Source organism: Myotis nattereri (genome assembly GCF_964212035.1).
Source record: "Myotis nattereri genome assembly, chromosome: 14".
NCBI lineage: Eukaryota > Metazoa > Chordata > Mammalia > Chiroptera > Vespertilionidae > Myotis > Myotis nattereri.
The window spans coordinates 4,644,133-4,656,468 of record NC_138089.1 but is presented as its reverse complement, the minus strand read 5'-3'; the positions used below and the strand labels follow the sequence as shown (position 1 = coordinate 4,656,468).

At 54.3% G+C, this 12,336-nt stretch overlaps 1 pseudogene across 1 annotated transcript; it reads left to right on the top strand.

The window, feature by feature from the left end:
* The first annotated feature begins 237 nt into the window (after positions 1-237).
* On the top strand, positions 238-1,731 carry LOC308529875 (F-box only protein 31-like; annotated as a pseudogene). The gene has a single exon. The product of its transcript is annotated as an F-box only protein 31-like (transcript).
* Positions 1,732-12,336: the final 10,605 nt, after the last annotated feature.

The following is a 12,336-nucleotide window of genomic DNA, read 5'->3' as shown; positions in this document are numbered from 1 at the left end:
TCTTTATTTGACCATCTATTTTGAATGATAGCCTTCCTGGATATAGTAATCTTGGTTTCAGATCCCTGCTTTCCATCACCTTGAGTACTTCATGCCATTCCCTTTCAGTCTGTAGAATTTCCGATGAGAAATCAGGTGTCAGTCTTATGGGAGTTCCTTTCTAGGTAACAGTTTGCTTTTCCCTTGCTGCCTTTAAGATTCTCTCTTTGGACTGTGGTGGCTGTTACACATGGAGGCATGGAGGAATGTGCTTGCCTCTGCAGCGGGGGCTCTTAGCAGGGATGTCGATGTCTTCAGCAGCGCCAAGGCCCAGCTGAGAGGGCAGAGGCTGAGGGCAGGCCGGCTCCGGCCCTGGCCCTGGCAGAAAAGCACCTTAAGGCGGACAAGGCAGCGCCGTGCTGTGCGGGGAGTGGAGGAATCCAGAGCCCCATGTGGCCCTCGCCGTCCCTGCACTGCTCACTGCAGGACCTGCCCATGGAGATGCTAGTGGAGATCTTCGCCTCCTCCCTGGCACCGATCTGCCCAGCCTGGCCAGGCCTGCACCAAATTCCACCACATCCTGCACATCAACAGCATCTGGAGACGGTGCTGTCGCGAGGAGTTTGGGGTTCGTGAAAACTTGCAGAACCTGGAGATGTTCGGTATGTCTTATCGAGAAGTCTATGCAAAGCTGTTCCACCCATACAGACACATTTTGGGATGTGGCAGCTGGATAATGGCTATAGAACACTGCTGAATGTCATAGTGGATGGCTTATGCATTACTGGTTGGACGTACGGACCTTCCCATAACACCCATGTTGATGGCCCAATGCAATTCAAGCCCTCGTTCAGAATTAGCCTGATGGAGAGGAAATCAGCCACAGTGGAGTACATGGACGACTTCTACAGCTTTTCCCACAGCCGCCACATGCAGATTCAGAAGGACAGGCTCAGCATCCAGTGGATCAAGAGAGACCACCAAACGAATTTACCAACGAGGCTTAGGGGAGAACAGGGGCGGGTGCTGGTGCAGGACAGACATCAGTATGACTGCCTGACCTACAGCTGCCTCTACTTCCCGCCAAGCCACCCGGACAACCTCATTAGGCCAGGCCTCTTCCAAGGCAAATATGATCCCTACGGCCTAACGATTGTCATGCTCAGCTTCCATGGGAAGCATGCCAGGGTCACGAAGATCACGGGAGGCTCCATCGGGACATTAGAGATCCACCTCATGCGCGGCATCCAGCTGCCAGATGGCGCGTTCTTCCGCAACTTCAATGAGCTCTCCCGCGTGGTCCAGGAAATTGACGAGCAGGTGATCCTGGAGCAGCAGCAAGAAGACAGGACTGAGGAAAGCGAGGGCCATGGCTGGCAGAGCCCTGCCCAGCCCAGCGTCGGGGAGTCCGGGGCTGCAGCTTCGGAGGAGCAGCCTGTCCCGTTTGTTCTGCCTGTGGGCGTGTGCTCAATACACCAGAACTACCCCCAAACCTGCAGGATGTGCTTCTATGGCATGCACATGCTTACCTTACATGGCTTCGCCTACACCAGGCACTGCCCTGGAGTCTTCATCCTGTTCAATGAGAACCACTTCGGGTTCATCTGGCTGGAGGAGAAATACTTCTTCCTGTATGGCAGAGTCCAGGACACCTTCCAGAATGTGGAGGCACCATCCCCCCAGGCCTTCCTGGAGATGCTCAAGAACATTCAGTCCTGACCCCCTGGGAGGAGCAGCTTGCATGCACTTTGAAGATTTGACCTTCTGACCAGGTTACCCACCTTTGTTTGTTTTTTTAATCCTCACCTGAGGATATTTTCCCATTGATGTTTAGAGAGAGTCGGGGAGAGAGGGAAAGACAGAAATAATCCATATGAGAGAAACACATCAGTTGGTTGCCTCCTGCCCAATCCCGGACCAGGGCCGCCTAGGCTGGGTAACAGCCAGCAATTGAGGTAGAAATAAACCTTATACCAATGATCTCAACTTTCCTAATGCTGTGACCCTTTAATAAAGTTCCCCATGTTGTGGTGACCCCCAATTTCCTTGTTACAAATTGAACATAATTAAACATAGTGATTAATCACACACAAAAAATGATTCTCTCTTTGTCTTAAATTTTTGGCATTTTAATTATGATGTGTCTGAGCATTGGCCTGTTTGGGATCTTCTTGCATGGGACTCTCTGTGCCTCTTGAATTTTTGTGACTTTTTCCTTCACCAGGTTAAGGAAGTTTTCTGCCATTATTTCTTCAAACATATTCTCTACCCCTTCCTCCCTTTCTGCCTTTTCTGGCACAGTTGCTATTCTAATATTGTTACATCTCATGTTGTCCCACAGCTCCCTGAAGCTGTCCTCCTGTTTTGTAATTGTTTTTTCTTTTTCTTTTTGAGTCTCTGATTGAGTTCTTTTTTCTACCCTGTCTTCTAATTCACTGATCTGATCTTCAGCTTCCCCTAATCTTCTGTGTATTCATTCTAATGTGCTCTTTATTTGTGCTATGTCATTCTTTATTTCTGTTTTCATAGTTACTATATCTTTTCTCATGCTGTTGAGCATCTTTAGTATCATTATTCTGAACTCTATATCTGGTAAATTTATTATCTCCATTTCATTTATCTTTTCTTCTGGAGAATTCTCTTATTCTTTCATGTTGGGGTTGCTTCTTTGTCTCCTCATTTTGGGTGCCTATTTGGGTTTGTGACTATGTTTTAGGTAGACCTGCCACACCTCTCAATCTCTGGTGTAGGACAATGTCAAATGCTGTTTCTAACTAATTAGATCAGGCAAAGACTCAAAGCCTCCAGTGACCGCCTCTGCTTTCAGACTGATTGGATGTACTCTTGAATTACCCTTAGGCAATCACCCACAGGTGTGGCAAGAATTTTTCCCAACAGGGTGGGGCAATTGCTTCTGCCTGGAGGCTTATTGTTATTCTCAGTCTCTTAATGGGCCTCAGAAATTTTGCACTGGGAGGCAAGGTGTTTTCCAGTAGGGTGGGTCAACTCTCCCCCCCCCCACCCCCACCCCGGGAAAACAACCTAGATAGCAATTATCTGTGTGATAAAGATGACCTCGGCAGTTTGAGGGAATGACTCAGCACAAGAAACCAAGATGTTTACCTTCTGAGCTTTAACCCAAGAGACCCCAACCCTGGCTCCTGCTCCTACAGCTCCAGTCCACTCTGCCCTCCCTCTGCTTGAGCCGAAGGTGAGTGGCTACACAGGGAATTTTGTTTGTTGGCCTTTTAAGAGGGTGCCTGCATTTTCAGCTGTCTCTCCCTGGCAGACAGCAACTCCATTGCTTTTCACAGCCAGATGTTATATGGGTATTGCTACCCTTCTCAGTTCTGGTGCTCTCTGCTGGGCAGCCCAGCTTGGGGATTAGACCCCAGAGTTCTCAATGGCAACCCCCAACAGCTGAGATATTGTAACCAGACAATCAATGGGTCTATGCTGCCTGTCACTACTTAAGCCAATTAAGCAGAGACAGGGTTGAATCATATATGAGCATTTATTCCAATACTGCCAGCAGTATGGGAGTGCAGCAGGTCATCCACAAAAGTCTGCTCTGCAGCCCACCCTCCATAAGTCAGTTGTTCATATAGGGAAAGTCAAAAATTACATGGGGAAGTAGGGATTATAGATATGGGGAAGGAGGAATTACTGGCATGGGGGAGTAGGCAATGAAGGCTGGGGTGGAACTCCATTGTTTGGGCAACAAGGTTGTTAATCTTTCCATAGGCAGTTCTTGAATGAGAATGGACCACATTCCAAGATTGATTCCCAGGTCCAAGGTTGACTCCCAGGTCCCAGGGCATGCAACTTCCAGCCAAGTTAAAGTGTCCTTTCTTTAATCAGAACAAGGAAATCATGGTTAACAGACATGATTAATATTTCTTTTAATCATAATTAGTCCCCAATATTCTATTTTTGCCCCTAACAATATCTCTCCAGAACTTCAGTTGCTATCTGTGGGAGCCTGGCCAGCCTTTTCATGCCTCCACCCCTCCTACCAATCTCTATGCAGTCTCCACTTTTCGTCCTCAGTTATCAGGGTTCTCTTAGGTGAGTCTTCAGTTAATTATTCAGGAAGTTTTTCTGTATTTTAGTTGTAATTCCAGTTTGGTCCTGAGGCATGTCTGTGCAGCACTCTTTCCGCCACCATTTTTAATCTCCCACCATTCCCTTATTAATTTTTCCTCTGGAAGATCTATCCATTGATGTCAATGGAATGTTAAAATCCTCTACTATGATTGTATTACTGTCACTCTCCCTTTATGTCCATCAAGATTTGCTTTACATATTTCGGTGCTCCTCTGTTGAGCACATGAATGTTTACGAGGGTTATGTTCTCTCGTTGAATTGCTCCCTTTATCACTATGTAGTGTCCTTTTTTTGTGTTACTATAGCTTTTGTTTTAAAATCTATTTTGTCAGATATAAGTATTACTACTTCAGCTTTTAAAAAAAATTTCCATTTGCATGAAAAATCTTCTTCATCTTTTTATTTTTAGTCTGTGTGTATCTTTTGTTCTCCAGTTGGTCTCTTGTCAACAGAAAAAATATGGGTCTTGTTTTCTTATCCATTCAGCTACCCTATGTGTGTTGATTAGAGGATTTAAGCCACTTATATTAAAGTGATTATTGATAAGTATTTATTGCTATGTTATTCTTTTAACTAAGTTCCCCTATAGTTGTTTTTCTCCTCCTCCTTCACTTCTTTCTCCTCCTTCTTCTTCTTGCAGGCCCTTTAACATATCTTGTAGTACTGGTTTGGTGGTAACAAACTCCTTTAGCTTTTTCTTGTCTGGGAAGCTCTTTATTTCTCCTTCAATTTTAAATGATAGCCTTGCTGGGTAAAGTAGTCTTGGTTGCAGGTCCTGGCTTTTCATCATTTTCAATATTTCATGTCAAACTACTTTAAAACAAAAAACATGGTTGATCATTTTATTTTGATCAATATCAAATAATTTTCAAACCTTTAGATCTTTAGATATCCACCTGAGTTTTGGCTCAGATGTTCTAGATTCTTTGCAAGTCCCAGCCAGCTCAGAGGGGCTCCTAGCAGGGCAACACCTGGCTGGGACTTTGGGGTTCTTCTCCCTACCTGACAGGTAGGGGTTCCTACTTCTGGCTTGTTAGTGAATTCAATTGTGGAGTGCAGATCTTCAACTTCCAGTGAACCTCACTGCTCCCTTCCCAATGACCTATGTCCAGAGGGGAAAAATAATTAGTTATTAAAACAAGTGCTTCAGATAACTGTCAAGTCCCAGTCCTGCAGCTAGAAGGCATCCTGACATTTATAACAGTTCCACAGCCCCCTTTCAGTGCTCATGATGCATTATCAATCTGGTTTTCTAAGGTATAGTTGGTGGCTCAAAGAACCCTTAGGCTTCCCTTCTGGCTACAGACTCCATGTGCCCAGGCATTTATGACTAACTCACTTTTTGTCATCTGTCTGGCAGAAGTGGCATTGTACACAGTGCCCCATGCTAACAAAGTAATGGCCCTGGCTCCCACACACCCAACCACCAACCCACTTTTATTCATCCACCCACCAACTCACACACCCGTTTCTCCCTCTATTCACCCATCTGCACACCAACCTAGCTACCCACCCACCCATTCATTCATCCATCCACCTATCTACTCACCATCCATCCACCCATCCATCTACCCCATCTAGCCATCCACCCTTCTATGTACCCATCCATCTACCCACCCATTCATCCACCCATCCTTTCAGACCCAAGGGCATCCATCCTGTCATCTATTTACCCATTTATCTATCTATGCACCAACCTACATATCCACCCATTTCACCATTTAACCATCTATCCATCCACCTATCAACCCAACCCATTCCATCCATCAGTCAACCCATCCATTCATCTAGCTAGGCAATAAACACTTAATGAGCACCTATTAGCCATTCATGTATTTATTAATTTACTCAGCAAGCATTTTTTAGTAGCTACTGTTAATTCATCCAGCCAGCCAACCAACATGTATAGAGAACTTAATATCTCATTCATTTATTCAGCAATGAGCGCCTAGTGTTTATGCATTTCCTTAATAATGACCAGACAGCAACCATTCATTCATTCAACAAACATTTGAGTAATCATTACTAGCCATCATCCAGCAAGCTAGCATTACTAATGTCAGACCCTGTTCTAGGCGATTGGGATACTGTAATGATTAGGATAAGTCTATACCTTTAGGCAACAGACAGTCCAAGCAAGAAGATAGACCTGCAGCAGATGACTGCTCTGCAAGGGTCCAGTGCCTTGACAGACATCAGGGAGTGCAGGGTCTCCAAGGTGGACACAGTCGCTCTGGAAGCTTTAGAAAAGGCTTCCTGAGGACGTGGGTGAGTTTGAAACTCAGACCTCCTTAACCCCAGTGCTGTGGCCTAAGTCCAGGATGCGGTTGTGACTTGCCATCCGAACGTCAGGTTTTTCACTTTAGAATCGAGATGATAACAGTGCCTACTGTGTGGAACTGTGAAGAGGGAGGCATGTGTGCTGACTAATCAATAAGTGGCTGCTCCTACTACTTACACTTAAAGCACAAGTGAGAAGTGGGAGGGCGGGCACCCCAGGCAGCAAGACCCAGAGCCAAGGCCCAGGGCCAGAAAGCCTTGTGGAAAGCAGGCCAGCGCTTTGGAGGTTGCTGCCAGAAGTGTGAGGGAGGACGAGGAACGGGGAGGAGGCTGGGCAAATCTGGGCCCTAGTGTCTAGGACAGAGGTTCTTGAAGTTTGTTTCCCTGGCCTGGCCGGTTTGGCTCAGTGGATAGAGCATTGACCCTCAGACTGAAGGGTCCCAGGTCCAATTCCGGTCAAGGGCACGTACCTCAGTTGCAGGCTCGATCCCCAGCCCTGCTCCAGGCTCGGGCGGGAGGCAACCACATTGATGTTTCTCTCTCTCTCTGTCTCCCCCTTCCATTCCACTCTCTCTAAAAATCAATGGGAAAATATCCTTGGGTGAGGATTAACAAAAAAATAAAAATACAGTTTATTTCCCTGAGTGCAGCATCTGCATCACGTGGAAACCAGCTAGATGCGCACATTCTTGGCCCCAGCCTAGACCTGCTGGATAAGAAACTCGAGGGCCAGGCACAAGCCTCCCGGTGTCTGTGATGCACTCAGGGTTGAGTCTGGAGACAGGCCTGGGATAGGCGTTACCCCGCCCTGCACTGCGGGGAGGAGGGCGCAGAGGAGCCCGCACGGCTTCCCTGGGGGGTGCTGTCAGCGGACTTGCTTTCCTTACCAAATAATAAAGTACCTTTAGATGCAAGCTGTTGAAGATAGGATCTCGGGGCAGAGCATGTCAGCAAGAGGAAACCCATCTCTCCCGCTGACGAAGCAAATCCATGCCAGTCCCGGTGGGAGGGGTGGAGCAGGGCCCCGAGTGAGGAAGGCCTGGCCTTGGTCCCCTTTCTCCTGAAAGCAAGGAGTAGCTTCTGGCTCAGACCCCAGGGCACCGGGCCATGGATCTGCCCGCCTGCGCGCCTCCCAGCCCACCCGCCTGGCACTGTGAGGTGCCACAGGAAGCATGTGCCTTTGCAGGCGCCCGCTGCGTTGGCGGCTGCCTGGCAGCGGCCTCTCAACGACTCTCATTTCCTAGGAAACGAGTCCCACGTGTGCGGCTGCTCAGCCTCCGCGTTTGGAGCTGGCATGCGGCGCTGGGAGCTATTTTTAGCCTTTCCCTGCCCTGTGTTGCAGGAAGAATGATTTGATGAAAATACTAAACTCATTAAAAGCCTGGGGGTGGGGGAGGGCGGGTGGGCTGCCAGAGCAGGCGGCAGCCAAGCTGGGCTGCAGCACAGAGGTCCTGGCGCGGGACCGCGCCTCCTGGGCGCTGTGGGCGCTGTGGGCGGTGGGCGGTGGGCGCTGTGGGCGCTGTGGGCGCTGTGGGCGGTGGGCGGTGGGCGCTGTGGGCGGTGGGCGGTGGGCGCTGTGGGCGCTGTGGGCGGTGGGCGCTGTGGGCGGTGGGCGGTGGGCGCTGTGGGCGGTGGGCGGTGGGCGCTGTGGGCGCTGTGGGCGCTGTGGGCGCTGTGGGCGGTGGGCGGTGGGCGCTGTGGGCGGTGGGCGGTGGGCGCTGTGGGCGCTGTGGGCGGTGGGCGGTGGGCGCTGTGGGCGCTGTGGGCGGTGGGCGGTGGGCTGTGGGCGGTGGGCGCTGTGGGCGCTGTGGGCGGTGGGCGCTGTGGGCGCTGTGGGCGCTGTGGGCGGTGGGCGGTGGGCGCTGTGGGCGCTGTGGGCGGTGGGCGGTGGGCTGTGGGCGGTGGGCGCTGTGGGCGCTGTGGGCGCTGTGGGCGGTGGGCGGTGGGCACTGTGGGCGGTGGGCACTGTGGGCGGTGGGCGGTGGGCGGTGGGCGGTGGGCGGTGGGCACTGTGGGCGGTGGGCGGTGGGCGGTGGGCGGTGGGCGGTGGGCACTGTGGGCGGTGGGCGGTGGGCGGTGGGCGGTGGGCGGTGGGCACTGTGGGCGGTGGGCGGTGGGCGGTGGGCTTGCGTCGTCTTACTCCTGCCCCGTTACACTCCCGAGCACAGGAACATCTTGTAGATTAGGAAACTGAGGCTCAGGGCCTTAGAGAAGTTGCTGGGAAGCTGGTGAGGGACGCAGTGCTGCCGCCTGGAGCTGCTTCGGGATAACGGTGCTCAGCTGGTTATTGGGAAACAAGGCTCAGGGGAGCCTTTGACCCTCCCCTTTCCTGCCCAGGAGATGCAGACAGAGAACCTGCTTCAGGATGGAGCCTGGCTTATGCCCTCACCTTCCCCCCAGCGCTAGTGGGAGGCCCGGCCTGTGGGGCTGTGAGCAGACCGGCCATCTCTGAGCCGCCCAGCCAGGCCTCCAGCCCTGCGCCCCCTCCTCCTCGCCCCCTGTGGCTGCCCCTCTCACACTGAAATCTAATTACCACCCCCCCTTCTCCTGGTGCAAACGCCTTCCAGCCCCAGGGCTGCCTCGCGGTCTCCGGGATTTCCGTGGGTTTCCCGTGTCCGTGTTATTCCCACGCGTGTATTAAACTTCCATGTCCTCCTGGGAGTCCGTTTCCGTTCACTTGACTGCTAGTCCAGCCAGAAGAGCTGAGACGGCGGGAGGGGAGGTGCAGGACTTTCTAGCCTCCATACTGAAAATCCCGGCCACCTACCCATCTGCAGGGAGAGCCGTGCTGTGCCCACCGGCTGCTTCAAGCAGGAGGACGGTGACTGGTCCCAGGGCTGCCCCCGGAAGGCCCCAGTGCTGTTTCATGCTCCTCCATCTCCATGTGGAGACTCTCAGTCCTTGTTGAACAGAACCCTTGCATTTTGATTTTGTACTGGATCCAGCAAATGGCGTCCCTGGTCCTGCTGGGAGAAGCTCTTGCCCTCTTAGCAGCCTCCTCGGATTTGCATTTTCCTTGTGTCCTTCTCAATGTGCTTCCTCCTTCCTGTGCAGAATGAAGGAGGACTTTCTTTTTGTTGTGTTTGCGGCGAAGGTCCAGCTGCTGGAGTCTCTCGCCCAGACCGGGGCCTGATCCCAGCTCTGACGAGCTCTCCGCCCGGCCTCCGCCTCCCCGAGCCTGGGTGTCCTCACTAGAGAAGGACCACAGGGCAGCTCCTCCCGCCCGCTTGCCGCGGGTGGAAAGCCATGCTTTGTGGCCAGGACCCGGCGCGGTGCCCGCTCAGGCAGGTGCTACTGTTGGGAGTGGAGGCGGCACAGGCCTGTGGTCTGCCCACTGCCCGCAGCTTCCCAGCCTCTGCAGCCTCCCCGCATCCTGCCTGGGTCTCCTGGGGTGTCCTCAGCTGTGTCTGCAACGCCAAGATGGCTGACTGGGCCCCCCACCCCTCTGGGCCAATGGCCTGAGGCTCCCAGGACCCTCCCGGGCTCAATCCCTCCCAGAGCTCCCAGGAGCCCGGCCCAGGCTGACGTGAGGAGGCACGTCCGTCGCTTCCTGGGTCACGGTCACGGCACATCGACCGGGAGGGAGCGAGGAAGCAGGCCGCTCCAGGGGCAGAGGACGGCGCTAGGAGGAGCGGCTGTCTGGGCAGGACCAGGCAGTGACCCCGTCAGGGTTGGGCCCCGCCCGAAGGCACAGGCAGGTGAGGGCAGGCCCCCCACGAGCACGCCCGCAGCTGCACAGGCTCAGAGCCAGGCCCGGCCGCAGGCCACGTGGAGGCCCACAGCCAATGCCCCCCCTTGCCTGACCCCCAGGAGAGAACCTGCGCCCTGGCCTTCAGCCAAGGATGTCCCCATGCCCACGCCGGCCTCTCCTCCCGGCCTGCCAGCCCCGCCCGCCCAACCTGGGAGCCGGCCCCACGCACGGTTTGGGGAGAAGAAGCTGGAAGAGGTGCCAGCGGGAGGAGGGCTCATCAAGACAGAGCCCCATCATTCTGAGGGAGCAATGTGTCCCCCAGCGCAGGGGCAGGTCACGGACCCAGGGAGACAGCAAATAGAATCATATTTTCTTTGGAGAACATCCAGAATTGGGCCCGCGAAGCCCAAACTGAATCCCTGCTGTTTGGCCTCCAAAGACTGCAGAGGTGGGTGCAGTCGGCCACAGCCTGTCCTGGGAGCCCCAACTCAGTCCTGGGAACCCCAACTCAGTCCTGGGAGCCCCGGCCCATCCTCGGAGCCCCAACTCAGTCCTGGGAGCCCCAACTGAGTTCTGGGAGCCCCGGTCCATCTTGGGAACCTTGGTCCGTCCTGGGAACCCCAACTCAGTCCTGGGAGCCCAAACTCAGTTCTGGGAGCCCCGGCTCAGTCCTGGGAGCCCAAACTCAGTTCTGGGAGCCTCAACTCTGTCCTGGGAGCCCCTGTCCATCCTGGGAACCCTGGTCCATCCTGGAAGCCTCGGCATGGAGGGCCGGCGGTCAAACACCCCGCTTCCTAGGGCCTCAGGGGAGACAGCTGTTCAAATCCTCAGGGAGGATATGTTCCCATTAACTTCTACAGAGAGTGGAAGGGAGGGAGCGCGGCACCTCCGCCTTGTGTGCGACCGGCACGCCTCCCATCGGAGGAGCGTCCGTCCTCTGTTGCCAGTGACGTGGCGACTGGAGAAGAGACTTTCACCACGAGGAGGGGCTTCCCGCGAAGGCAGATCCTCCTGTGAACTGAGGGGATGGTGCACCCTCGGCCGGGAGGGTGGGCAGGCTCTCTGCGCCGCCCACCTCTTCTTGGCTCAGGCACAGGACAAGAACCATTCAAACTACCCAACCCACATTCCTCACTCTTCCCGGCCGGGCCTGGGCCCCCTCCCAGGCCATTCGGTGGGGTGCCCTGTCCTCCTGTCTCCTTGGGAGGACTGGTCTCCTCTGTCCGTCCCACTTCCGCTTCCCGTTTGTAAGGATTGTTTAGCTCCCTGTTGCTTCCTTCCTCATGTTAAGAGCCGCCGCCTTCGCTGGCGCTCTCCCCTGAATCCCAGCAGCCTTGTGGCTTTCGTGGGAATGACACCAGGTGACTTCCAAGGCTGGTCCTAACCCGCAGGCCCCTTCCACCCAGGTCTCTGGGGACCTGGTTCTGGAACCGACCGCCGTGCTGGGAGGAAGCCCACACGCCAGGGGAAGCCTCACAGGAGGAGCCGGCGCTTGGGCCCAGGCCTGGCCGCTCCCGCAGCGCCAGCGCCTACGGGAGGCCGGGATGGCGTGCGGCTCGCCCTCCAGCTCCAGCCCCACTTTTGTCGTGTGAAACTGAGAACGTCTCCCCACTGACCTCTGTCCAACTGCAGATTCAGGGACCAAACCTACGATGGTTACTGTTCGTCACCACTGAGCTGGCGGGGCTTTGCTTCCAGCAATAGACCTGTGAGGGGACAGGGACCTGGCCTGGGCGGGTCTTCCTGGGGCTGGCGCGTAGGGTGTGGGTTCTCAACTTCGTGCAGGAAAGATTTCACAAGCCCAGGTGAGTATGAGGGAACGTGCATTAAAGCTGGAGACGTAAAACAAGAAAGGGCTTAGCACAGAAGAAGCCACAGGAGAGCCCAGTGGGCCGCCCTAGCTCTCGGGGAAGTCGAGAAAGGCCTGGGGGGCAGGATGGGGGGCAGCCTGAGACGAGCTGCTGCTGCCCATTGCTGCCCTGGTTGCAAGTCTCCTGGGTCCCTGAGGGTTTAGGAAATGTGTGCCTGTGGGGGAAGGCGGGGAGGGGACTGGCGGGGGCTGCTCCCTGAGCGAGGGCAGACTCTGGGTCCTTTGTTTGGAGACTCTCTCTCTCTCTCTCTCTCTCTCTCTCTCTCTCTCTCTCTCTCTCACAGGAACCTTAGGGAGGCCTCAAGGGAGGTTCCAGCAGAACAGGCCTCAGTTCCCAGGTGGGCTCCTCCCTCCAGGGCGCGGTCTCCGCCGATGGTCAGTGCCACGCAGGGGGCGTCAGTCCCCGCAG